Genomic DNA, 24,765 nt, shown 5'->3' with positions numbered 1-24,765 from the left:
AAAGTTATTTTTCTATTACTTTCTTTTTTGGCTTAATTTATAGATTCTAAAATACATATGCATAAAGAGCGATCACACATTTCTTCTTCGCTTTGCAGAGCAATATATTTTTCGAGTAAAAAAAAATTATCCAGGAATTGCTTCTCTATTTTATTAATTTCTAGTATAAAATGTAGGTTTTTATTAAAGAAGTCTTCATCATTAGTATTAATACAGCTGTGATATGGATATAAACAAACAAAAGCTGACAAAATGAGAGCTGTTCAATCTTTCCCCTACAGCCCAAATCTACAACATCTACATTAAACACAAAGAAGAGATTACTGAATAGGAGTGGTTCTGCGTCTGCATATCACAATCAACACAACTCCACAGGTCAACATTTCAATTTAAATAAGAAGATACTATAACAAATGTAAGTTTCTGTTGACATATATAAATGGACACCTTGGTTGGCCGATGGGGGTCACAGAAGAAAGTTAAAGAATGGTTTTGAACATCAAATACCATTCTACAAAGTAAGAAATAAATATGTGCTCCAAGACTCAGAGCAAAGATCACATGGGACCTAGTCCGAGGGAGGGATTGGATTCACTGAGCCTCATCTTGCGAGGTCTACAAGTTGCACCAGTAGTGACTATCATTTTAACAGAAGAGGAAACTTGATGGGATGGTAAACACACATTGCAATAATTGGTACTGAAATATTTCACACAACAAACACAGTACAAGTTCTGAGACCTGGCACTTACATTTTTAAAAAACACTTTAAGTACAGTGTAAGCTTTATTATATGGCACTTAATTAACCGGGACGTTTTTTAACCGGCATCCCCCAATACAGTAAAAGAATGGCTCCTGTTAAAAACAAAGAGCTGAATATTTGAGTTTCCAAGTCAGATAACAGAGTGCCCAGTTAATAGAGTACTCGTGAACAGAGCAGAAAGATTTGTTATCTGCCCTATTTTCAGTTCTGTGAACCAGATAATGGGCATTTGTTATTTTGCACACGTGCGTATCCATCATCTTGTGTTTTCAATGCTGCCGGAAAAAAAGATTGACCGTATTGTAAAAAATGTCAGTCTTGGGCCTGGACTCATTCGCAGTGAAATATGGTACATAATTTCCTCATTAAAATGAGTAAAGAATTAGAGAGCGAAAGGTTTTCAAGTGTACCCTGCCATTCACACATTCACCGTAATATTTTGCAAAGTCTACGCCCCTGTGAAACGCTTTTGCTTTGATCAGGTGTATTCAAGCATGTAAAATATGAGAGTTCATGCAGATGAACTGAAGTAAAAAAGATTCCTGGCTGTGCTAGGTTGGAGCTGGTAAAATATGTTGACTACCTGGGACTTTACAATTGATATACCCTGGGCATTGCACATCAAAAGAACCCCACAAGATACGTTCAAGTACATCAGAATTATTGGTTTCCATAAAAAAAGTGACCACATCTCGGTTCTTGCAGCATTGGACCCAGTCGATTTGTCAAGCTTTGTATGGCTGTGAAGCATGATGACCATAGACAAATTGATTGTTTGAAAGTGATGGAAAATAAATTTCACATGTGCTTGTTGAGTTGTTATTCTAGCATTGTTAATGTGCTAATCCTTAATGAACTTTCCATGGGTCAGATAAAAAAAAGTGTTCAGTTTAAGACTGGTTGCTTACTGGGTGAACCTTTGGCAAGTTCAGACCCTCTTGTTAATCTATGATTTGGTATAATAACTTGTGAATCACAACCGGTTAAAGGAGATTCCCCTATTTGTAGGAATGCAAAATGTGCTACTATTGATCCATTGAGTAGATTAGAACATAACACCTTCCACACACTTTCAGTCATAGAAATCCTTAAATGTTTCTATCATAAATGAGAATGGATGTACCTTGGTGCTTTGCGGCACACAAATCAGCAGTTTCCAAGTATGTCCATTCTACTGATTTTGATTCCTTTCGGATTTACTTGGATCTTGTTTTTGTTTGTCATCATAGAAGTTTGATTTGAGTGTGGGACTTTGATTGGACCAGCTGCCTTCAAGGTCGAACCATGTAAAATGGTGGATGAGAATCTGCAGTTGTGGTATGGAAATGTCAAGAAATCACAACACATGTTCTTCTGTTTTGACCATAGTTGAAGAATCTCAGACGGGAAAGAATCCTACCAAATTATAAGCACCTTGGATTGATGTTCTGTTCAGCCCAGCCAAACAGGATGGAGTATTGCAATCAAATTCCTGGCACTGTTCCCCTGCTAGTTGCTCACAATCAACCTTTCGTCCAGGCTGGGCCAAACAGAATAGTCCCTCGGTGTGGGTGAAACATGGAACTCACTCTGCCGCTCCAGTGTTCGCACAAGATACTTGGCAATCATGGTCCTCCATTTCGAGGTAGATGTTTTATTTCTGTTTGAATACATAGTTTTATATGTGTCTAACAGTTTGTACATATATGTAGTTTTAATATTGCATCTTGATGGGTTTTTTAAATATAATCCGAAATAATCTAAATAATTATGAAAAAACAATTGCAAAAGTGTATTTCAGATTATATCACAATTAGCTTAACTAACATTTGCCAGGATTGAATACTTTAAAAAGTGAAGCCTTTCACAGTAGGATCAACAAAGAAAACGTCTGTACCTTCATTGAAATATAATCACCAATGGTCTGGTGAATGAGTATAGAAAAACCTATTGCCAATTGTGCTGGGTGTATGCGACACAAAATACACAGGTCCCATCAAGACTGAACTCATCAAAATGGATACATTGCACAAACCTAGTCAGTTGTCCCCAATGAGGGGGTCGGAGGGGGTGTTGCTTTTTATATCTTAAATTGTTAATGCACAAACATGCAAATGCTTATAAGAAAGTGCTAGGAGCCAGTTCTGCAATTTGTAAAAGCTGTATTTAAAAGCGATTAGAAGAGGTGCAATACTTACCACAGGAGAACGCTGTTACCCATCCTGAGAACCAAGGTTATTTTCTGTCCGGAGCGAACCAGTCCACCTAAAAGCACGTAGAGGAGAGCAAAATAAATTATTTGATTCTAAAAGTAAAAGTGGTAATCAACACAAAACTCTGGTGTTCTTCATCAACTACTTCTTTAAATATAGGCATTGTTTACTAGAGGAAGGCTATAGCACTATAAACCAAACTCCAATACGGGCTTTTTAAATAGTAGAACGTCATCAAACAGGAAAAAAAGAACAAGCTGCATCGCCGGCAAAAGCCTTCATGTTTGGTATTCAAGCAAGTTAAAACCTACTTGCATGATTTGCTTCCCATCTTCACCAAATACATTCGGATAACCATGAATGACTCAGCTAACAGAAACCAAACTGGGCCAAGGAGGCATAGCAACAGTAAGGCTGGACAATTCAGACGTCATAGCCAATTATAAATGTACACAACACAGTCGAGTATTTTGCTACGATACTGCCTTCTTCCCTAGTCCAAGTGTTTCTGCCGTGGCATTCAGTAAAATGCAAGAAATGTTTGTATGTGCGGCGGTCGGCCGTCAGCCGTCACACAAGCATGCAACCACACGCACCCATCCACGCAGAGAACACACGCCGGAGACGTGTGATGGCTCCGGTGCGAACTGCCGGGCACCGCCTTTATTCTTCTAACGCGCATGCGCGAGCTCCGTAGAGGCTCGCGCATGCGTACCTCGTGTACGCAGTACACAACATCCCTCCTTTTCCCCAGAAACAAACAATTAACACTTCACTGCAGAAACAACAACAATTAACAATTGACTGCAGAATTACAACCTGGTTCCTTCTTCGGATTTGCAACAACAGATTTCCCCGCCTATGGTGCAGGGTCCATGATAAAGTCTCGGAACCTCTGTGGAAGTCGTCGTCCGGCCCTGCTCGGGTATCGTGGTGCCGCGTCACCAGGGGCCTCCGATGTCTCGGGATCTGCAGTTGGAGTGGCTTCCTCCGTCCCCGTCTCTTCCCCTTATTCCGGGACCTGTTCTGCTGCTGCCTCGCCACCAGCGGCCTTGATGCGCTTGAAAAATGACATATTTCTGGTGACGGTTCCTCTGGCATTGGCTGCGGTGACCATTGTACCTTTCACGTGTTACACCCAGTGGTTGGGTCTCGTAAGTTGTCGACAGCTTTCCTTCTGCTCTTCTGTTTCGTACCAACACGGTATCTCCAACTGCAATCTGTTTTTCCGGCAGTCTCCTCCGCGCTGTTTCATTCTCGTTTCTCCATGACCTTTCTAACTGTACTTGGACATTGTCGATCACTCCTGGTTGTCTCCCTTCTGATTCAGGTATGAGTCCTCTTGGGATCCTCTTGAAAAGTGCCTCCGCAGGGGCTATGTCAGTTGATCGATGAGGTGTTGTGCGATACTCCCGGAGAAAGTCGAATAAATTCCGTCGGAGGTCTTCACCTCCATTTTCGGATATGCGAAACACCTTGTTTGGTGTGCGCATGAAACGCTCTACTTCTCCATTGGCTCTTGGCCATAGTGGGGTGACTTTTCAGTGTTTTATCCCTCTCTTCGCAGTATCGAGCAAACGATTGTCCTTGAAAGGGTGACCCATTGTCAGAACATAACTCGATGGGAAAACCATGGGTAGCAAATATCTTGTCCATGGCCAGGGTGGTGTGGTCGGTGGCCTGGAACTCGACCAGTTCCACCTCTGGATATCGGGACCACTGGTCAGTTACTACTAGGAAGTGTAGTCCTCTTCCGGTAGAGCCAAAGTCGGCATGTACTGTCACCCAGGGTAAATCACTCCTTGCCATGGTCTGAATCGGTGGTCCTTTCTCCGCCGGGCTCGTGGCTTGGCACGGGATGCATGCCCTCACAAACTCTTCCACTTTCTTTTCCAATTCGGGGAACCAGACTTTGAGTCTGAGACATGCCTTCATTCTGGTCATCCCTTGATGTCCGTTGTGTGCCAACTGAAGGACCTTTGGCACGAGTGACCTGGGGATCACAATCCGGTGCCCTCTCAGCAGGAGACCATCGGCAGTTACTGACAGTTCATGTTGTGCACCCCAGAGCAATTGCAAATCCCTTTGGGTTTCTGCATTTCTCCGGGCATTGTTCAAAAGTAGCTCCCGCCATGCTCCTGTGGCTACCGCACCTTTCACTCTCAGAAATGCCTCATCCGAGTTCGATTCGTTGGCAATTTCTTGTCTTGTCAAAGCAATGGGAAGTGCAGACTCGACGACCATGTGAATGGTGTCCACACAATTTGCAACCTCCGTAGTATCTCTGGGTCGTCCTGCGCCGGGGTGACGAGACAAATAGTCTGCAGGGTTGTGCGTACCTGGGTGGTATACCAGCTTCACCCCGTACTCCATGAGGGATAGCATCCACCTCTCTATCCGAGGTTGCGGTTTGGAAGAAGCGCCTGCCAGAATGGGAATTAGGGGCTTGTGGTCCGTCACCACTACAACAGGTTTCCCCAGGATATATAATCTAAAATGTTTACAGCCCCATAGTATTGCGAGGGCTTCGCGTTCAATTTGAGAAATTCTTCTCTCTGTGTCTGCGAGTGCCTTGCTGGCGTATGCAACGGGTCGCATGGATCCCTGTTGATCCGCCTGCATGAGAACCGTCCCAAGTCCCACTGGACTGGCATCCACTATAATTTCAGACTCCCGGGCTGGGTTGAAATATGCCATGGTATCTTGTTCAGACAGAGCATCCTTGATGGCCGTGAATGCTCTCTGTTCCTTTCCAGTCCACGTCCATGCTACTTCATTCCTAGTGAGTGCTCTCAGGGGTTCAGAAAGGGATGCTAAATCTCGAATAAAACGCCCACAGTAGTTCACCATCCCTAAAAAGCTGCGGACTTCTGCCGGGGACGTGGGAGGTCACGCCTCTCGAATGTCTCTTACCTTCTCAGGATCTGGGGATATGCCTCCCGCATGGAAGACAAATGCAAAAAACTCTAGGCTGTCCTTCAGGAATTCGCACTTTTCTTGGTGCAGCGTCAGGCTGAGGCTGTGGAGTCTGTGAAAAGTGTTTTCCAGACGCTTGATATGCTCTGCTTCAGATTTGGCAAAAACTAGGATGTCGTCTGACATGTTTATTACTCCTTTTAGTCCGGACAGAGCCCCCTGATAGCATTTTGGAAGACTTCTGCCGCCGAGGATATTCCAAAACTGAGTCTTTTATATTGATACAGTCCTTCGTGTGTTGTAAAGGTCGTAATATATCTAGACTCTGGGTGGAGCTCCAACTGGTGGCAACCCGCTCTCAGGTCTAGTTTCGAAAAGAATTTCGCACCCTGAAGTTCTCCAAAAATGTCGTCCAGAGTGGGAGTGAGATGACGTTCTCTTTTTATGGCCAGATTAGGAAGTCTCATGTCTACGCAAATGCGTACAGCCCCAGGCTGTTTGGGCTTTGGGGCCACTACAATTGGAGAGACCCACGGGGTGGGTCCTTCCACCTTTTCAATGATATCTCGTTCCACTAAGTCTTGCAGCTCTTTTCCCACCTGAGCCCTCAGATGAAACGGTATGCGACGATGTTTCAGCGCCGTTGGTCTGACTGACTCTGAAGGCTGAGCCAATAAGGCTCCACATTGATGTTTCCCTATGCCCCTGAAGAGCCTCTCAAAGCGTGTCAGCAGGCTGTCCAGATCTGTATGATATACAGCAAAAGTGAAATGAACAAGGTTGAGTGCTTCAGATGCCGCGCAGCTTAAAAGAGAGTGCAGGCTTACGCTGGTTACAAAAAACCTCGCTTTGATGCTGTTTTGGCCATGGGTCACTGGGGCTACGAATACCCCTTGGATGGGTAGGGGAGTATCTTCACCAAAAGCATATATCTGAGCCTTGGAGGGCGACAGGGTCGGTGGGCCTGCAAGGGCGTTGTAATGTCTGTCCGCCAGTACGCAGACTGAAGCTCCCGTGTCGATGAGGACTGGAGTGGGAATCTCTCCAATGTCCACAGTACATATGGGTCTTCGTCGAGTTCCAGGGCCATTTGCGATGCTGGAAATGAAGAAAATTTCTTCTTCCTCTTCTTCGGCAATGTGTAGGTCATGCACGTCCTGTTCAAGGAACGATATGCCCCTCACGGTGCGAGCGCCACCTCTACCGGCCCTCTCTGGTCCTCTACTTGCTGCCACGGGCATGGCGGCCCTACACATTCTAGCGTAATGCCCAGGTATCCCACACCTGCCGCATGTTCGTGATTTGGCTGAGCATTCACATCTGTGTGGGAGGTCATATCCACAATAAGAGCATGACTGAGGGGTACCTGATGTCGTGGGTCCTTCTCCCCTCTTCGGTGTCCATCTGGCCTTCCCAGGTGTGAAACGTCCGACTGCAAGTGCCTCCTCCTCATTCTTGGGATGCGTGGCTGCGTCAATTTCCGATCCTCTGGCCTCCGCCAGTTCATACGCTCTTCCCATCTAGGATTTGCTGGAGGGTCAGCCCTGGTTCCCTCAGGACTTGCCTCCTGAGTTTTCCTGAGCAGCATCCTTGCAGCAATTGGTTGCGGACCATTTCCTCTTCGTTGACCCACCTGCAGGAGCTCGCTAGATGTCTCAAGCGGGCACAAAACTGGTCCAGTGACTCTTCGCTCCGTTGTTTTTCCGCCCCCATGACGAACCTGTCGAAGTCAACATTCGGTAAGGGTAGGAAGTGATCCCGAAGTGCTTGTTTGACAGCGTCATACGTCGCCACTGGAATGTCGAGGGAGTGATATATTTTCTGGACTTCAGTGTCTGCGGAGTACATCATGATGGCGATCTTTGCCTCGTCTTCTGTCTCCCCCGAGGCTCTGAACATCATTTCCAGTCTTTTGACCCATATGAGCCATTTTGGGCCAAGTTTCGATGGGGGCCCGTGGTATCAAATTCAGGCATGGGAGCCAAAGTGGTGCGCACTCTGCGTTGTATTGGGGCAACGGCGCCCTCATCATCTGTTTCTTCACCCATCACAATAGGTACTCACAGTATTTTCTTGGCAGGTTGATAGGTGATCCGACTCCCAACTGTGGCAGAGTCTTCCTGCTGGCTCTTCTGCCACTTCCTGTGTCACAACCCTGCACCATTTGGGTTGTGGAGTGTCCAAAAATTGTTCCAACTGCTTGCAACGGGCAGATGGCGCATGAGCACCCAAAACGGGCGACAACCACTGCGTGTGTTGTAGTGAACGAGCACTCAAAATGGCCGCCGGCTGTTAGAGCGGGTCCGCGACTGCGGAGTTGTGTTCCGTTTCGCCGATGTCGTCGGAAAACGGGAAAAACAGCTTCGATCCCGCCTCGTCGCCAGTTTTGTATGTGCGGGGGTCGGCCGTCAGCCGTCACACAAGCATGCAACCACACGCACCCATGCACGCAGAGAACACACGTCGGAGACGTGTGATGGCTCCGGTCTCCGGCGCGAACTGCCGGGCACCGCCTTTATTCTTCTAATGCGCATGCGCGAGCTCCGTAGAGGCTCGCGCATGCGTACCTCGTGTACGCAGTACACAACAGAAATCGGATGTCTAGCTGATGCACCCTCGCTGCTGCGACTTCTGACAGACCTGTACAGTTAAGTGCTCCAGGAAGTGGTTTCGACAGAGGGGAATTGTTCCACACCCAACCCTCCTACAGCTGTGCCCCTATGTTTAGCCAGGGAGGAGCAGCGTGTTTTATCAGCACCGTTCGGCAGTTTGAGTCATGAAACAAGTAAAAGCAGACCTTGGTCTGTGGACTTATGGTGGTCACCCAATTAATAGTTTACTCTGCAGTTAGTGCCATTATAAATCTTGAACACTTTAGGGCATGGCCAGGTTGGCTACATTTATCATTCTCTCTGAATTGTCCAACCTTTCTGTTGCCATGACTGCTACGATCAAGTATGCAAGATTTGTAATGGGACTAACTGCAGAGTAAACTATTGCTTGGGTGGCCACCATTGTTCCACAGACTGAGGTCTGCTTTTACTTGTGTCATGACACTGCACTCCCTCAACTACTTTCTGCAACTGAACGTGTGCTCCTGTGCTGGCTTAAACTGTCAAAGGGAAACAGTTTATCTGATGTAGGCATGGGAACTGCAACTCTAAATGTGTGCAAGTAGAGACTTGCACCTTCCCAGCGCACATTGAGGAGCAGAGTCCAGACCGGGACTTAAAGAATGTATCTTTTATGTATGTGTGAGTGAGTGAGTGAGTGAGTGAGTGAGTGAGTGAGTGAGTGAGTGAGTGAGTGAGTGAGTGAGTGAGTGAGTGAGTGAGCGAGTGAGTGAATTAGAGTATGATGCATGGGTGCTCTGGGTGCTGTAAAGGCACCATGAAATGGACACAGACAACCGAGGAAAGTCTGGGCTACAAACTTTGATTTTAAAACACAAAGAGGTTGAGATAAGGCCTATCTTGCTCTATGCTAAGGTGGGATTTCCCTATCTAACCGAAACTAATAGTAGTCTGGGTCTGAGTCTGTGGGGCTGCGGCAGCGCGGACAAACTCTTCTGACCCAACCACAGGGCAGCGCCCCAAAGACTGATCTGGTGAACTACCTATATCCATGACCCGCCGCACGGTGCCGTCGTCGGTTGAACTTGCGGTAGGTGAATTATTTTTTTTTCTCCCCTCGAACTCTTAATTTTTCACGACCATCTTTCCGGGAGATTACCGCCACCAGGAAACTGCAGGGGTGCGCCCCTTTGATCCTGGTACACACCTTTTAAAAACCCGGCTACATAATAATTCTTCAGTGTAAAACTGCTTACTTTAGTGAATACATCACTACTTCAGGAGACTGCAAGGGCTTGCCCCTTTTATCCTGACCTTTTTCACATAAGTGGTGGTGCTCTGCCACATGTAACCCGAGCTATTGGAACCACACCGCTCCGCTATAACGGAACATAAACAGTTTAAATTATCATTTTGTCTGGATAACCCCCTCGTCCAATTGACTTGTTCCAAATTAACAGTCAGAAATTGTATACTGTCTTTGGAACACGGCAGGATCTGTACGTCTGTCATTGGCGCCACCGAACAAACACAGAGATATTATTGGCCACAATCTGATCATTCTAACAGAGAGCGTTCGTTAAAAACCTCGGAAATGACTTCAAGAATAAACTTGTCCTTTGTGGCTGTAGACCAATCATCGACAATGAAATCTGGTCCACAGACGAGGCTATGAGGAAAGCTTGATAAGAAACAACAGACAAATACTCTAAATGATTCCGTCCCACCCTCAATAAAAGAAGCATTTCGGAAACATGAAATAACAAAAAGAATGACCCCCACACTCTCATATCAGATCCCAAATAGAGACATACATGAGGGAGCTATTCACTCTGCATGCCCAAATCTGACGTCAGACATCATACAAAAACCAGAAGTTCATATCCTGACTTCACCTCGACGCGAAGCCTTGCAGAAAATAACCTGCAAGCAACGCCGAGATCTCTGGCCCCTCAACCAACTGCAGGAGAGCCGGCCACGCCCTCCTCCCTATGAGATACTAACTCCCCCATCCTGACTTCGAAGAATCCCCTTGATCCAGCCACTGAGATCGATGCCTCACTAGACGAGAATCTGCGACCTCAAACAAAACTTCCAACCTATAACACCTGTGGAACATACCCCACAGTCATCTGCGAACACCAGTACAGATGGAGGAGAAATTATAACAGATTCAGCTACTATGCTTATTCAAGGAACTTGTAAAACAGATAAAGCTATCGAGACTTATCTGGCCCTTTTATCAAAGACATTTACAGCCCCTCCTGGCATCCCTACCCAAGAGCAGCTACAGAACCAGGAAATGCCTGAATCATCGAAAAAAGAAAAAGCTAGACAAGCCAAACTGAGATGGCTCCAATCCTACACGGCTCAGAGCCACTCGGACGCTGCTCAGTCTAAAGATATTCAGCAATCCAGAGCAAAAGCAGCTCGCTTGTCCTTAGATATTACTGAAATTGAGTCACTGATAACCAATATTGAAAAAAGAAAAATAAGTCTTTGGAGCCACACGTTCTAACCGTTTAAACGACTTACCTACTACATCAACTCCAACTCTGAGGATAACATCTCGGCCAGTGATCCTGCTACCAAACAAATCTTCAAATAAAAATGAGCGCAAGGTAAAGAACCTTAAACTCGAATACGACGAAATGGATGCCTGCCCCCCCCTTTGGATCTGGCACTCAGATGAAGAGAAACAGCCCTCTCACCTATGCAGGAGGCCAAGATGTATCTAGCAAATCCCCTCCGCGGACTCCTGAATAACAGCAACTTCAAAGGATCCCGACCACAATGCTCGATTTACAAAATACGTTGACAGCGATCACAGCGCAAGCCATGATCCCGTTCTGTAAGCTATATGAAACGATCAATGAAAGCACTAAAGATCAAGCCACGCTCTTAGCGCTAATCCACACAAAGCAATTACACCTAGAAGCTTTCATTACCAATGTAGAACAACGATTAAATAGAGAAGCGGAGCTCTCCCATCAATGGCAAACAGGACTGTTCGGAATTGCTGCAGCAGCTCGAGCCGAAAAAGCCATACTATCCACCACTATGATCACCTTGTTGAAGGCACCTTCGTTGCCTTCTCCTAAAGCTCCCCAAGATTGTCAAACTGCACTTGCAACTACCCAGGTACCACCTGTTATTTCGCAGAACACACAGCTTCCAACTGCCCTCATGGCAATCTCTTCAGCTTGTCCACAGTCGGATAACATGAATCCGACAGATAACTTAAAGCTAATGAAACCACTCGAATCCTTCCAAATATTCTCAAAAACAAATCTTCTTAAGGATTTGCCTCTGGCAAAACAGACCTCAAAACCCCATACTAATCAAACCAAGGGGAAAAAACATACTGGCTCCCGAGCCTTTTTGAGGAATATTACAAGCATAGCTGAATCAAATAAACAGACGAAACATATCAGTAGAAACTGTAAGAAAAATACAACAATGAAACCAGATCAAAAGGGCGAGCCCATGCCACGACCCATACAAATCCTTTCTAACACCCCTGATGTCGAAACAGACGATCTCCTTAATCTCATTACGCACTCAGCTTGCCCTGAAGTTAACCATCAGACATCAACTATCAACAAATCGATGCTCTTAATATTAGATGAGTATGCCATCAATTCAATCGAAGGTTTTAATGATTCACACTTGTCCTGTGAAACTATCTCAGATGCAACCACCTGTAACAATGACTCGAATCTATCTTGCGAAACCATTTCAGACGTTTCCTTGCGCCACACGGGAGACCTGGAGGATATATCAGATGCTCCATCAACCTATTCGAATGACAAGCTATTCGACTGATAATTCAATCTCTACAAAGGCGTCATCAACAGCCTCAGCAATTTACTCCCCAGAAACCCACCCAAAAGACACAAGGAACCCTCAAAATGCTAATAGCTATACTCTTCCACAATTCACTGATCCTTGGAAGAAAAAAGAAAAATACATTCTTTGAATAGCCTGTATCAATGAGTCATGCACATCAGTTACACTAAACAGGGCTAATTTATTAAGACTATTTCATGTGCTTCCACAACTCAGATCAATCAACTCGCAGGATATAAAAACGGTGAGCTTCGAAGATGACCATTATGTAGATAAAGTTCAGATCGAATTGTATACGCCCGAGACCATGAATCGAGTACTAGACATGGACACCCTCCTCCTCACATTAGGATTTGCACTCACGGCAATTTCGGATGAACCAAGAGATGATGACGAATCAAAGTCCCGCCGCAAACATCAAGTGTACTCATCTCACAACTATAACAAGCAACGAGATGATAGGCCAGAAAGATATACAAGTCCTCACCTTAACCCGTCCAGAAATCTCACTCCGTTACCAGGTAATCAAACCGACACTGATAGACAATTTCAAGATAATCAACCTTTTTGGAGAGACTATGTGGAAGACGCATCACAACTGATGAGTCAGAAACTCGATCATATCCAAAGAGCAATAGATGGAAACTGCTCTTGGAATACGAGAGGATCATCCCATCTCTTCAACCCTTTGGACCTCGCACTAGAATCTTGCCACATTATAGGCCTCCAAGAGACTTGGATGACCAATACGCCGGCCTGCGACGGGTTTATCACTGTCCTCAATCCGGCTGCAAAAGGGACCAGGGGCAGGCGCCTGCAGGCCTTTTGACGTTGATAAAGATATTTCCATTTTGGAACCTCGTCGAAACAGAAAATATAAATTCCTGGACTCAACTGATTATCATCAAAATAAAGTGCGAGACGATCCAGGAATTTCTGCTGGAATCACAGGATTCCTTATCGGAATCACAACTTAAGCCAAGGAATATGATTGCAATCTTCAATACATACTGGAACCCAGTGGCAATCAACGATAACTTCTTGGATGGCGTTTTTCTAACAATGGACAGAATTAGTGCCAAATACCATGATATAAATGTAATTATTTGTGGAGATCTCAATATTCTCCTATATGACAAAAACGGTCTCCTTAATCATCCAAACGACCTTTCCATCAGAGCCCTGCGCTGGTCAAAGGAGATCTCTGCGAGAAATTTGAAATTATTAAATCAACCTTTGGATGATCAGAAACTGCCGATCCCGACATGTTCATGCCGTACCTCTTCTATCATCAATGATTATAACAATGCATTACTTACCGTAAAAGCATTTCTGATGGTTGTATCTGCTTAGATTCACATGCTGTGCATAGGTCCGACATCCAGTGGTCACTGCAGAGTATTGCATTTTGTTTTTCGTAGTCAAAAAGGGGACGTCGACAAGGCGTGTTTGTAACACTATCCCTATAGTGACGTGCATTGTACCCACAATCCCTCACGCGTCGAGGTCCCTCTGTTTGTATTTTTTCTGCCCTGAGGGAGCCTTCTATACGTGAGTGAGTACAGAAAAAAGAGAGAGAGATATGTAGAAAGGTGTCTATGTTCCTTCCATCCGAGCGGGGAGGAAGGGTGGGCGCATGTGAATCTAAGCAGATACAACCATCAGAAATGCTTTTACGGTAAGTAATGCATTGTCTTCTGATGTTTGTTAATATGCTTAGAATCACATGCTGTGCATAGACTAGCGAGCAGTACCCGGAGTTGGCGGTGGGTTATGAGAAGGAACAGTAGAGAAAAGATGTCTTAATACTGCCTGTCCCACCTGGGAGTCAGATCTAGAGTGTGCATCTAGACAGTAGTGTTTTGTAAAGGTGTGCACAGAACTCCAGGTAGCCGCTTTGCAGATGGACTCAAGGGGAACATTTGCAATGAATGCTATGGATGCCCCAGTGCCTCGAGTAGAATGCGCTCTTGGCTTGAAGGGTAGTTCTCTCTTAGCAAGAGAGAAACAGAGAGTGATGCATTGAACAATCCATCTAGATATAGTGGACTTTGAGACTGCATCTCCTTCTCTTCCTGCTGCCACTGAGACAAAGAACTGATTAGTCTTTCTCAGTGGCCTGGTTCTTTGCATGTAGAACATGACAGCTCTGCGTACATCCAGTGTATGCAGACTTTTTTCTCCCAAGTTGGAAGGGTTTTGAAAGAACGTTGGTATTTCTATTGACTGGTTTACATGGAATTTCGAGATGAATTTCGGTGCAAACCTTGGGTGTGTGCGTAGAACCACCTTATCTTTGTGAACTGTTACGAAGGGGTCTAGAACAGAAAGAGCCTGTAGATCACTTACTCTCCTAATGGAGGTGATAGCTATTAGGAAAGCAGTCTTAAGAGTGAGTTCCTTAAGAGTTGCCATGTGCATGGGTTCAAATGGCGAGCCCATGAGTCTGGAAAGTACCACATTTCGTCCCATCCGGGAGCTGGGTTAGCTATCGGAGGGTGTATTCTCTTTACCCCCTCCATGAAGGCCTTGATAACTGGGATCTTCCACCACAACACTTTAAGTTGGGAAGTGGTGTATGCAGAAAGTGCCGCCAGGTGGACTTTAATGGAATTGAACACTAGACCTGAATCCAATAAATGGGTCAAGTACAGAACAATATGTGTGGGAGAGCAGTCAAGTGGGTTGATGCTCTTTCCTTTACACCAGATGACAAATCTTCTCCACTTGCTAGAATAGCAGTGGCGAGTATTAGGTTTTCTGGCTTCCCCGAGGATGTCCATACATCGGGAGTTGTAGATGTCCAAATTCTATTATCTCAGGAGCCAGGGTGCTAAATTCATGGTCTGAGGGCATGGATGCAGAGTCCTGCCCTTGTCCTGTGACAGCTTGTTGTACGGGCAGGGGAGTGTCACTGGGGGAGATAGGGACATCTCCATCAAGTGAGCGAACCATGGCTGACGGGCCCACATCGGGCCCACTAGTATCATGGTAACTTGTTTCTGGTGCATCTTGTGCACAACTTTGTTGAGAAGGGGAGTCGGGGGAAAGGCGTAAACAAATTTCCCTGACCATTGAATCGACAGACCGTTCCCCATGGACTGGTTCTGGGGGTACCTGGAGGCGTAACTTTGTCATTGTGAGTTCTCCAGAGTTGCGAACAGGTCTATTTCGGGGAATCCCCATTGCGTGAAGACGTCTAAGACGATGTCTTTGTGCAATCGCCATTCATACTCTTCGGGCAGGGGGAAGTCTTGAGATTGAGCAGATTGAGTTCCCCTGGTACGTGTTGTGACAGTAGGAACATGTTGTGTCTGAGAGCCCACTTCCATATATTCTGGGACAGCTTGGACAGTCCTGGGGAGTGGGTGCCCCCCTGCTTGTTGATGTAGTACATGGCTGTGGTGCTGTCTGTAAGGACCATCACTGTCTTCCCTTGTAGGTGTTCTTGGAAGGCTTTTAGTGCTTTGAACACCGCCAGTAGCTCCAGTAGGTTTATGTGCTCGGATGCTACGCTCGGAATCCACACTCCGTGAGCAGTCTGATGGGATAGGTGAGCCCCCCATCCTGTGAAGGATGCGTCCGTGGTTAGAGTGGCCTCCACCGCGGGTGTGGCAAAGGCTTTCCCCAATTATCAGGTTTTCCTTTGTCCACCACCGTAGCGAGAGAACCAAGGCCTGCAAGACCACCACTATATTGTCCCATTGTCCGCTGGCCTGACACCACTGGCTGTTGAGCCACTCTTGCATTGGGCGCATGCGTAGGCGCGCGTGAGGTACCAAATAAATACACAACGCCATCATTCCTAGCAAGCGCATCGCTTTGCGCACCGTCACCTCTCGACCTGCCACATATTGGGGGATCTGAAGAAGCATGTTTTGGACCCTCTCGTTGGAGGGGGAAGGCGAGGCTGTCCCTTGTTCAAATTAGAGCCCCTAGGAATTGTTTGACTTGGCTGGGGTCTAAGCTGGACTTCTTCTCGTTGATGGAGAAGCCCAGTTGGAACAAAAGGTCTACAGTCTTTGGGTGTTTGAGAAGCACGTCTCGTACGAATCTCCCCTGTTATGAGCCAGTCGTCGTGGTAAGGGTATACTGGGATGGATAATCTGTGCAGATGGGCCGCTGCCACTGCCAGTACTTTCGTGAATACCCTTGGTGCAGATGCTATGCCGAAGGGTAGCACTCTGAACTGGTAGTGTTTGCCCTCTATCATAAACCTGAGGTATTTTCTGTGCGCTGGCAACATTAAAATATGAAAGTATGCATCTTTCATGTACAGTGTTGTCATGTAATCTCCCTGTGATAGCAGTGGGATCACTTCCTGTAAGGTCACCATACGAAACTTTTGTGGTTTGACAAACTTGTTCGCTGGGCGCAGATCTAATACAGGGCGCATGGTTAGATCCTTTTTGGGTACAAGGAAGTACACTGAATAAATACCTTCCATTACCTGAGATAGAGGCACAACCTCTATGGCTCCTTTTTCCAGCAGTTGGTCCACTTCTTGGAGAAGGATGGCGAGGTGTTCCGGTGTCATGCGGCGTCCCCTCGGGGGTCTTTATGTTGGGGAACTGTTGAACTCTATACAGTAGCCGCGGGCTACGGTGGAAAGTACCCAGCGGTCTGATGTTATTTCCTCCCATGCTGGAAGAAAGGATGTTAACCGGCCCCCGACCGGCATTGCATGGGAGAGGACGCGAATCTTCGCGTCACTTGGTGGTGTTGGTGGCTTGGGATACTCTGGGGGTGGAACCCCGGCCTCTCCCTTTGCCACGGCGTAGACCCCTCTGATTGTACTGCCCACTATTACCTTGGTAGTTGTTGGCAGAATACTGTTGTTGGTTTTGTTGCTGGCGTTGTCCACGAAAAAAGCACTTATTACCAAATCCCCGCCTGTTAGGGGGTTTTGAAATTTGGTCTAAGGTCTTTATTGTGTCAAATTCTTTATTCGCGTTCTCCAGCGCGTCATCCACTGCTCTCCCAAAGAGGTTGGACTCCTCTATGGGCTTATTAATAAGGGACGCTTGTGTTTCTGCCTTAAATACGGAATTGCGAAGCCAGACGTGACGCTTCAGCAAAATTCCTTGTACCAAAGTGCGGCCAGCCGTCTCTGCTGCATCGAGGGGATTCTTGACGATGCTTTGGTTGACCAGAGAGCCCTCGTTAACTGTAGCCAGCAAACGAGTCCTTAGGGGTTCGGGAACTTCTTCAATGTCCTTTTTGAGCTTTGCCCATTGAGCATCAGCGTAGCTTGCGAATAGCGTATTATTATTGGCAATTCTGGTATAGAATGCTGCAGAGGTGGTGATTCTCTTGGCTAGGGCATACAGCTTCTTCCTCTCTTTATCTGGGGGTGCCTCGCTGGTAGATAGTGGGACCCCTGCCCTTTTCCTGGTTTTGGTCACGACCAGGGAGTCTGGGATTGAGTGACCCTTAATATATAATGGGTCTGATTGAGAGGGAGAGAACAGTTTCTCAATCCTCGGATTGACCCCTCTCACCAATGCAGGAGTGGAAAGAGAAGGGGTAATACGTCTTAACTGAGGCGAGGATGGGGATAATTTGGCTAGTGGGGGATTTTTCCTTGATAATCCTCTCCACAAAATCGGTGTCTGGGGTGACCTCCCCAGTTTCAATTTCAAAATGTGCTGCTGCCTTCTTCAGCAGTGCATTGAAGGTGGATTGATCATCAACAGGTGAAGGGTTCCTGACTGGTGTAGTTTCAGTAGACCTGATGACTATACTGCTACTGCCTGTGTCTGTCGACCTAGCTGGTGACTGCCAGGGATTTGGGTCGCCCTCGCCTGTGTCCTCCTGGAATCCCTCCTCACCTAGGTTAGTGTCCTCGTGAAAACCTTCCTCTTCTTGTTGGTCTTCAACATAGGTGAACTCATCTTCCTCCTGGAAGAAGGTGTCTTCCTCAGTGAGATTGTAAGAGTATATGTCCTCCTGTATGGGGTTATAAAATTTCTGGTATTTAGCCCTTGGACTCTCCAGGGGTGCCTCCCTTGGTCTCTTGGGTGCCCTGTCTTCTGGGATGGACATGAACCTGTCTAGTTTATCCATACAGGTCTGGAACCTTTCAAAGGTCCACTGAAGTCGGCCAGGACGGTCTGGGAATGAAAAAGGAGTTTCTTCCTCCTGTAGTTGTCTGGTTCTGTCCCATAACGTCGAAGAAAGTGATCCTTTGCCTTCTGAGTAGCCGTCTCACTGGCTAGGGCCTTCCGTCAGCGTCGGGAACTGGCCTGATCTGTTTTCCGGCGCTTTCGGCGTATCTTTGGCCTTGTACGCTGTTTTCGGCGTCTCACTCGCCGTACGTCTCTGGCCGTCCTTAGATGCTATGCGCGCGAGGCTTTCGGCGATCATTCTCTTTTCCGAGGGATCGGTCGCCGTCGCGCTATGTAACGTCGAGCCTTTGCTCGTCGAGTCCTTGCTGGCAACGTGAGCGCTCTTACGATGCGCGTCGCCGGAGGTTTTGGTGTTCGCGCCCTTATTTTTAGAATGCCCAGTCGCCTGTCGCGGAGGCGGTGGCGGGGAGGGCTGACGACCCTTACGGTCGGCGGAAGACGCCGGTGAGCCCGGCGTCCCCGTTGGCGCTATGGCTGCCTTCGTCTTTGACGAATGCGTGCCGGGGGGTATGTGCTTTGGTGTTTTTCCGTGTGCGTCCTTGTCGCCGGGGTGTTCATCCCCATAAACTGGGCATGAGCCTGGCTTGTCGGGGCCGGGGACGGACGACGAGGAGCGTGAACGCTCCTTTGAGAGGTCTACATCCTCCGTTACGGGGGCCGTGTAGTCACTGTTCTCGTCACACTCGGCGGCAGCGGGCGAGGAGTCAGGCCTAGACATGGCGTAGGCCGCCCACCTTTTGACCCTGCGGTCTTTTAGAGTTTTGGGCTTTAGTAATTTACATTAGTAATTTACAGGCCGCACAGCCGTCCTCATGGTGATCGAGGGGTAAGCAACGGTTGCACCGTTTGTGCTTATCCTTCCAGGTATATTTACCCTTGCAAAGCGGGCAAAACCTAAATGGCGTCCTCTCCATATCTGAGGGCAAGAAGTGTGACTACGACCTCGAAAGAGAGGGAGGGGAAATAGAAAGGCATTCTTAAAGAGAAGAAAGAAAGACCACAAAACCCCACTCTCCCTACTGTGTATGGCCGGCGAGGCCAGGCCACGTGTTCGGCAGCGCCGAAGGATCCCCTCCGCTCGTCCTTCCGTCGAAGATCTTGCTCGGCGGAGAAACAGCTCTGCGTCAAGGGAGGGATCTACGTTATTGATATTAATGACAAACGACCAAAGGTCGAAGAAACTATTTTGCAATGTCTCTCTAGGAGCTCCGCATAAAGGCGACCAGTAGCTGGGTGGAAAAAAACAATCTGAGGGACCTCGACTCGTGAGGGATTGTGGGTACAACGCACGTCACTATAGGGATAGTGTTACAGACACGCCTTGTTGACGTCCCCTTTTCGACTACGAAAAACAAAATGCAATACTCCGCAGTGACCACTGGATGTCGGACCTATGCACAGCATGTGATTCTAAGCAGATTAACAAACATCAGAAATATACTTATCACCAGCCATAACCAATATGCTACATGCTACTAGACTTCCAAATAAAACCTACAACTGAAAGCGATAATTCGATGCTTACGATTTCTGTTGCAGGAGCCAGAGATCTTCCGCCCTTACCGCCTCCCACGCGGCTCGATATCGTTGGAGGCAACACCAGATTAAGAATTAGGAAAAACCAGCTAGCTACTATCCCACAGATTTTCCAACAAACACTGCTGCCAAATGAACAGAAAATGAACTATGATTGGGTCTTACTCCCTTTAAAAAAAAATAAGCCTGCTACAGAGAAACGGATTCATCAACATTACTATAACCAGGAAATAGTTTCAAAAAAAAAAAAAGAAAACTGCTGCGGCAAAAACTGCGGAAATGGAGAAAAGATCCATCTCCAGTAAATTTGGAAAATATCCGAAAAGCAAAACAAGGATATAGAAATTGGAACAAATCAAATACCATGGAAGTGCAGCAAACAGAAGCCGAAGCAATGCTAAACATGCTCCGAAATAAGAACCTGAGATCTCTATGGGACCTGCTAAATAACAATGCCCAGCACCGGGGTGCGTGGCTTAGCGGCCGATGTAGGGACATGCGCTGCTGAGGAGCTCCGGAGCGATCCTGACAAAATCAGAGAAAATCTAGCATAAATTGATTCCAGAAGACCGCCAAAGTCTCCCCGCAGAGACAGGAACACCTGCTGCCCCCTCGGCAAAGCCCCCGGAGGAAACCGGGCGGTGGAAAAGGAGTTAGACCGCCAGAGGGGAATCGCCCAGCGAAATCAAAATGGCGGGCGCGCGAGCTGTGGGAGGACCCCGGCCGCGTAATACAGAATGAACTGGTGAATCCACAGGAGAGGGACACATCACGCGCATACCAAAAAGAGCCTGAATCGACCCCGCGACGGAGATCGGCGCAGCCGGTGGAAGTGAAACGTGAAGGCCCCTGACACGGTGAGGCGACATACGCAGCAGGCACGAGAAGGCCCGAACCCGAAGCGACACCCGCGAGAGCCTAACGAATACACCCGCCGGAAGATCCGTAAAACACCGGGAGCAGGGCGACGGACAAGCAGGGGCTACGGCATGGGGAGTGTAGCCAAGACCGGTACCGGCGACGCAGGCAGAGGGCGGCTCCTCTGCGATGCTGAACAAGAAAGCAGAGGGGAAAACCAAGCAAGTAAGCATGGAGACTTTTACGACGGCGTCCGGACATAAACTGTCGCCGCCGGCGGATGACACGTCGCGCCCTGTGGAACCCGCCAACAAAGGCACGATACTGGAAGCAATCGCCTCCATGAAAGAATCGCTTGAAAACAAAATGGACACAGCAATCGGGGCCTTCTCCGCCAAGATGCGAGGAACCTAAGAGAGAGTGACGGCGACGGAACAGCAGGTGCAGCAAAATACAGCGGGGGTTGCGGTAACGCAGACACAGATGTCGGAGGTACTACAGAGAATTAAGGTTCTAGAAAGGAGAGCAGAAGACGCAGAGGAGAGAGCGCGGAGGAACATCCGCATAATTGGTATTCCAGAAGGTGAGGAGGGCGAAGACCCCACTGAATACGTCGAGAACATGCTCCTCCAGGAGGTCGGAGTAGGAGCACTATCCCAGGGCTTTGTGGTAGAGAGGGCACACAGAGCCCTGACTGGAAGACCCCAACCGGGTGCCCCCCCCCCAACCCCCCTCCCCCCCCCGAGAGCGATGATTACCAGGATCATGAATTACAAGGACAGGGAGAAAATACTAGCGTTCTCAAGGAAGGGGGGTGGAATCATTAGGAGCTCTTCCAAGATCACAATGTATCCGGACTATACGGCCATGGTACAGAGGCAACGAGCACAGTTCGGCCCGACAAAAGAACGCCTCAGGACCGCGGGGGTGAGATACATGCTCCTGTTCCCCGCTAAACTCAAGGCGATACACCAAGGCAAAACATGTTTTTTCGACTCCACTGAAGAAGCCCACAGCTGGATGGACTTACAAGGCTTCCCTCAGTTGAGGCAGAGAAACGCTAATAATCCTGGAAATAGACCCCGATGAGAAGCAACAAAGGCAATCTGGAACAAGAAAATAAGCATTATATAAGTTAAATGGAGCTAGCAGTAAGCATGGAGGAGCAACCGGCCCCACTTTAGCTGCATTGGCTGAGAAAGGCGGCGCCCCCGAGAAGAATGAACTATCAGTTTGGATGTCAGTTTTAAGGCATCACGCTGCGGCGAGTCTGCGCCCATTACAGGAGCATGGCGAGAGAAGCGACGGAGCCCGAGCAGGGGGGAGGGTGGCTGGGCGTTAGTTTTTCAGTTCTTGTTAAAGTTATGGACGTTGGATGGAGTGAATGGGCAGTACAAGGCACAAACTACGAAAGGACCATTGTAGAGAACACTGAAATAACACAGACAATTAGCGGCCGGAGCAACATGGGACAAGACCCATGTGGCAGCAGCAGTCACTGCATCGAGAGGCATAGATCTGCGACCAGGACACCGAGGGAGATGGGCACGAGAGGAATAAAGCGTAGGGTGCAAGGACATGGCAGTGGGACACGGAAGCCAAGCAAACAAAGGAGATTATGGAATCGGATGAACTGACGATAGCCACCTGGAATGTGAGAGGACTCAATGCGAATGTCAAGAGACTTAGAGTTTATGCCTGGCTAAACCGGATGAAAATCAAGATAGCGATGTTGCAGGAGACACCTCACAAGGGACAGGCAGGCCAAGGTGGACAAGAAATGGGGAGGACAGATTTACAGCACCACATATTCAAGCTACGCACAAGGTGTACTAATATGGATCGCACCGGGGGTCCCATTTCAGCTACTCAAGCAAGAGACCGACACAGAGGGACGGCAGGTATTGGTGCATGGCATACTAGAAAACAAGGAGGTGTGCCTGGTCAACACCTACGCACTGAATACTGATGCAAGGGACTTCTTCAGGAAACTAGCGCCCAAGTTAGCGCAATATAGGGAGGCGACGTTCATCTGGGCCGGTGACTTCAACTGCACCTTGAATCCCCTCCTCGACAGATCTGATAATAAACACAAGAAGCCTGCACCTCCAGCCAAAGAACTGTGTGGGATCCTGGACCAGCTACAGCTAGAAGACATATGAAGGCAGGTACACGGGGAAGGGAGGGGTTATACACACTATAGCGCATCACATGGAACATTTACACGTATAGACTACATATTCGCGGGCAGGGAATCACTACAAGATATCACGGGAATCACCATTAAAGCACGCACACTCCCTGATCATGCCCCAATAGTGGCGACATGGGGGCACACCAATAGGAAAGCCCCTATCCCAACGTGGTGACTTCGAGCAGAGGCCCTGAGGGAGGGCGAGTTTGAGGAACACCCCCGCGAGGTGATCGATGATTATTTTGAGCAAAACGAGGGCAGTGTTGAGTGGTGCCGTACTATGGGACGCATTCAAGGTGGTAATTAGGGGAGCGGCAATAGGCAAGACAGGAGGATTGACGGGGGCGGCCATGAGGGAGTTGAATGAACTCAAGAGGGTGACAGAATTGAGAGAACACCGAGCGGGACTAGAGGGGGAGGAACCTGGAGAGCTGATAGAGCTGCGGACCAAATGTATGTTACTCTGGGAAATACTAGGGAGGCTAAACTACGGGAGGTACCTACAGCGGTTACACGCGGAAGGGGACAAACCTAGCAGGCTCCTGGCCTGGCTTACCAGACAAGAGAATAAAAAAGATCCCATAACGGTGTTAGAAGATCACACTGGGGCAGAGGTCAGGGACCAAGGGCACATTAACGCAATGTTTGCGCGTTTTTATGAGCAACTGTACGCCCCGAATCCGGAAATAGACCCGGAGGACATAACAGATGCACTGGTAGAAATAGGGCTGCCGAAGCTGGAGGAGGAACAGGCCCAGCTGCTGGACGCACCCCTCACGGTGGAAGAAATAGAGATGGTGATCGCAGAGCTTCCCACCGGTAAAACCCCGGGCCCGGATGGGCTTCCGGGGGAATTCTACAAGACGTACAAGAGCGCCATTGCCCCGAAATTGCTTGAGACATTCCAAGACGCATATGAGACCATGGTCTCCCGACGAGCCTGTCGGAATCGATAATTGTCCCGATTCTCAAACCAGGGAAGCACCCCAGGAAATGCACCTGTTATAGGCCAATATCCCTTATTAATCAGGATGCCAAAATATTAACGGCGGTCCTAGCCAACCGCTTAAAACAGGTAATATCCACGCTGATCCACCCAGACCAAACGGGCTACGTTCCGGGAAGGAACACGTCCTGGAACCTCTGCAGACTTCACCATGTGATAGATGAGATGAATCGACTGCCAGACGACAGTGTAATAGTGTCCTTGGACGCTGTCAAAGCTTTCGATTCTGTGCGCTGGGAATGGCTGATGGGTGTACTCGCCCACTTTGGTATCGGGGAGGGGTATCTCCAGTGGATCAAGTTACTATACAGGGAACCCAGAGCAAGGGTGAAAACGGGGCGATTCATCTCCGAGGAGTGGAAGATACACAGGGGAACCAAGCAGGGGTGTCCGCTATCGCCAATGTTATATATCCTGGCTCTAGAGCCATTTGCGGTATTCCTTAGAGCAGAATATAGAGATACCGGACAGGACATAGATGGGGTGCTCCACCCAATCTCGCTATACACGGACGATATGCTCCTATTCGTACGCGAACCAACCACTAACCTACCCTGCCTCCTAGAGGTGATCGGGGCGTACACTAGGCTCTCAGGCATAGCGATCAATAAGGAGAAGTCTCTCCTCTTCTCTTTGGCAGGACTGAAACACGTCCCCCCCCCCATTGTTTGCCGGACCTGGGTCTGACGTGGGCACCCCGCACCTTTAAATATTTGGGTATAGGGATACATCATAATACCGTTGATAC

The 24,765-nt window shown here is 47.9% G+C and overlaps 1 protein-coding gene across 3 annotated transcripts in view; it reads right to left on the bottom strand.

Annotated features, from left to right (window-relative positions):
* SGMS1 (sphingomyelin synthase 1) overlaps nt 1-24,765 on the bottom strand; it is a 1,534,398-nt gene that overhangs the window by 1,059,589 nt on the left and 450,044 nt on the right. For all 3 annotated transcript variants that reach the window (XM_069611296.1, XM_069611295.1, XM_069611298.1), the window contains exon 2: nt 2,943-3,009. The gene's annotated coding sequence lies outside the window, so the exon portion shown is untranslated. The remainder of the gene's footprint in view (nt 1-2,942; nt 3,010-24,765) is intronic.

The sequence above is a fragment of the Ambystoma mexicanum genome, chromosome 8 (assembly GCF_040938575.1).
Source record: "Ambystoma mexicanum isolate Mex_15411 chromosome 8, UKY_AmexF1_1, whole genome shotgun sequence".
In the NCBI taxonomy this organism is placed as follows: domain Eukaryota; kingdom Metazoa; phylum Chordata; class Amphibia; order Caudata; family Ambystomatidae; genus Ambystoma; species Ambystoma mexicanum.
The sequence above is the reverse complement of the archived record's forward strand: the minus strand, read 5'-3'. Positions and strand labels throughout refer to the sequence as shown.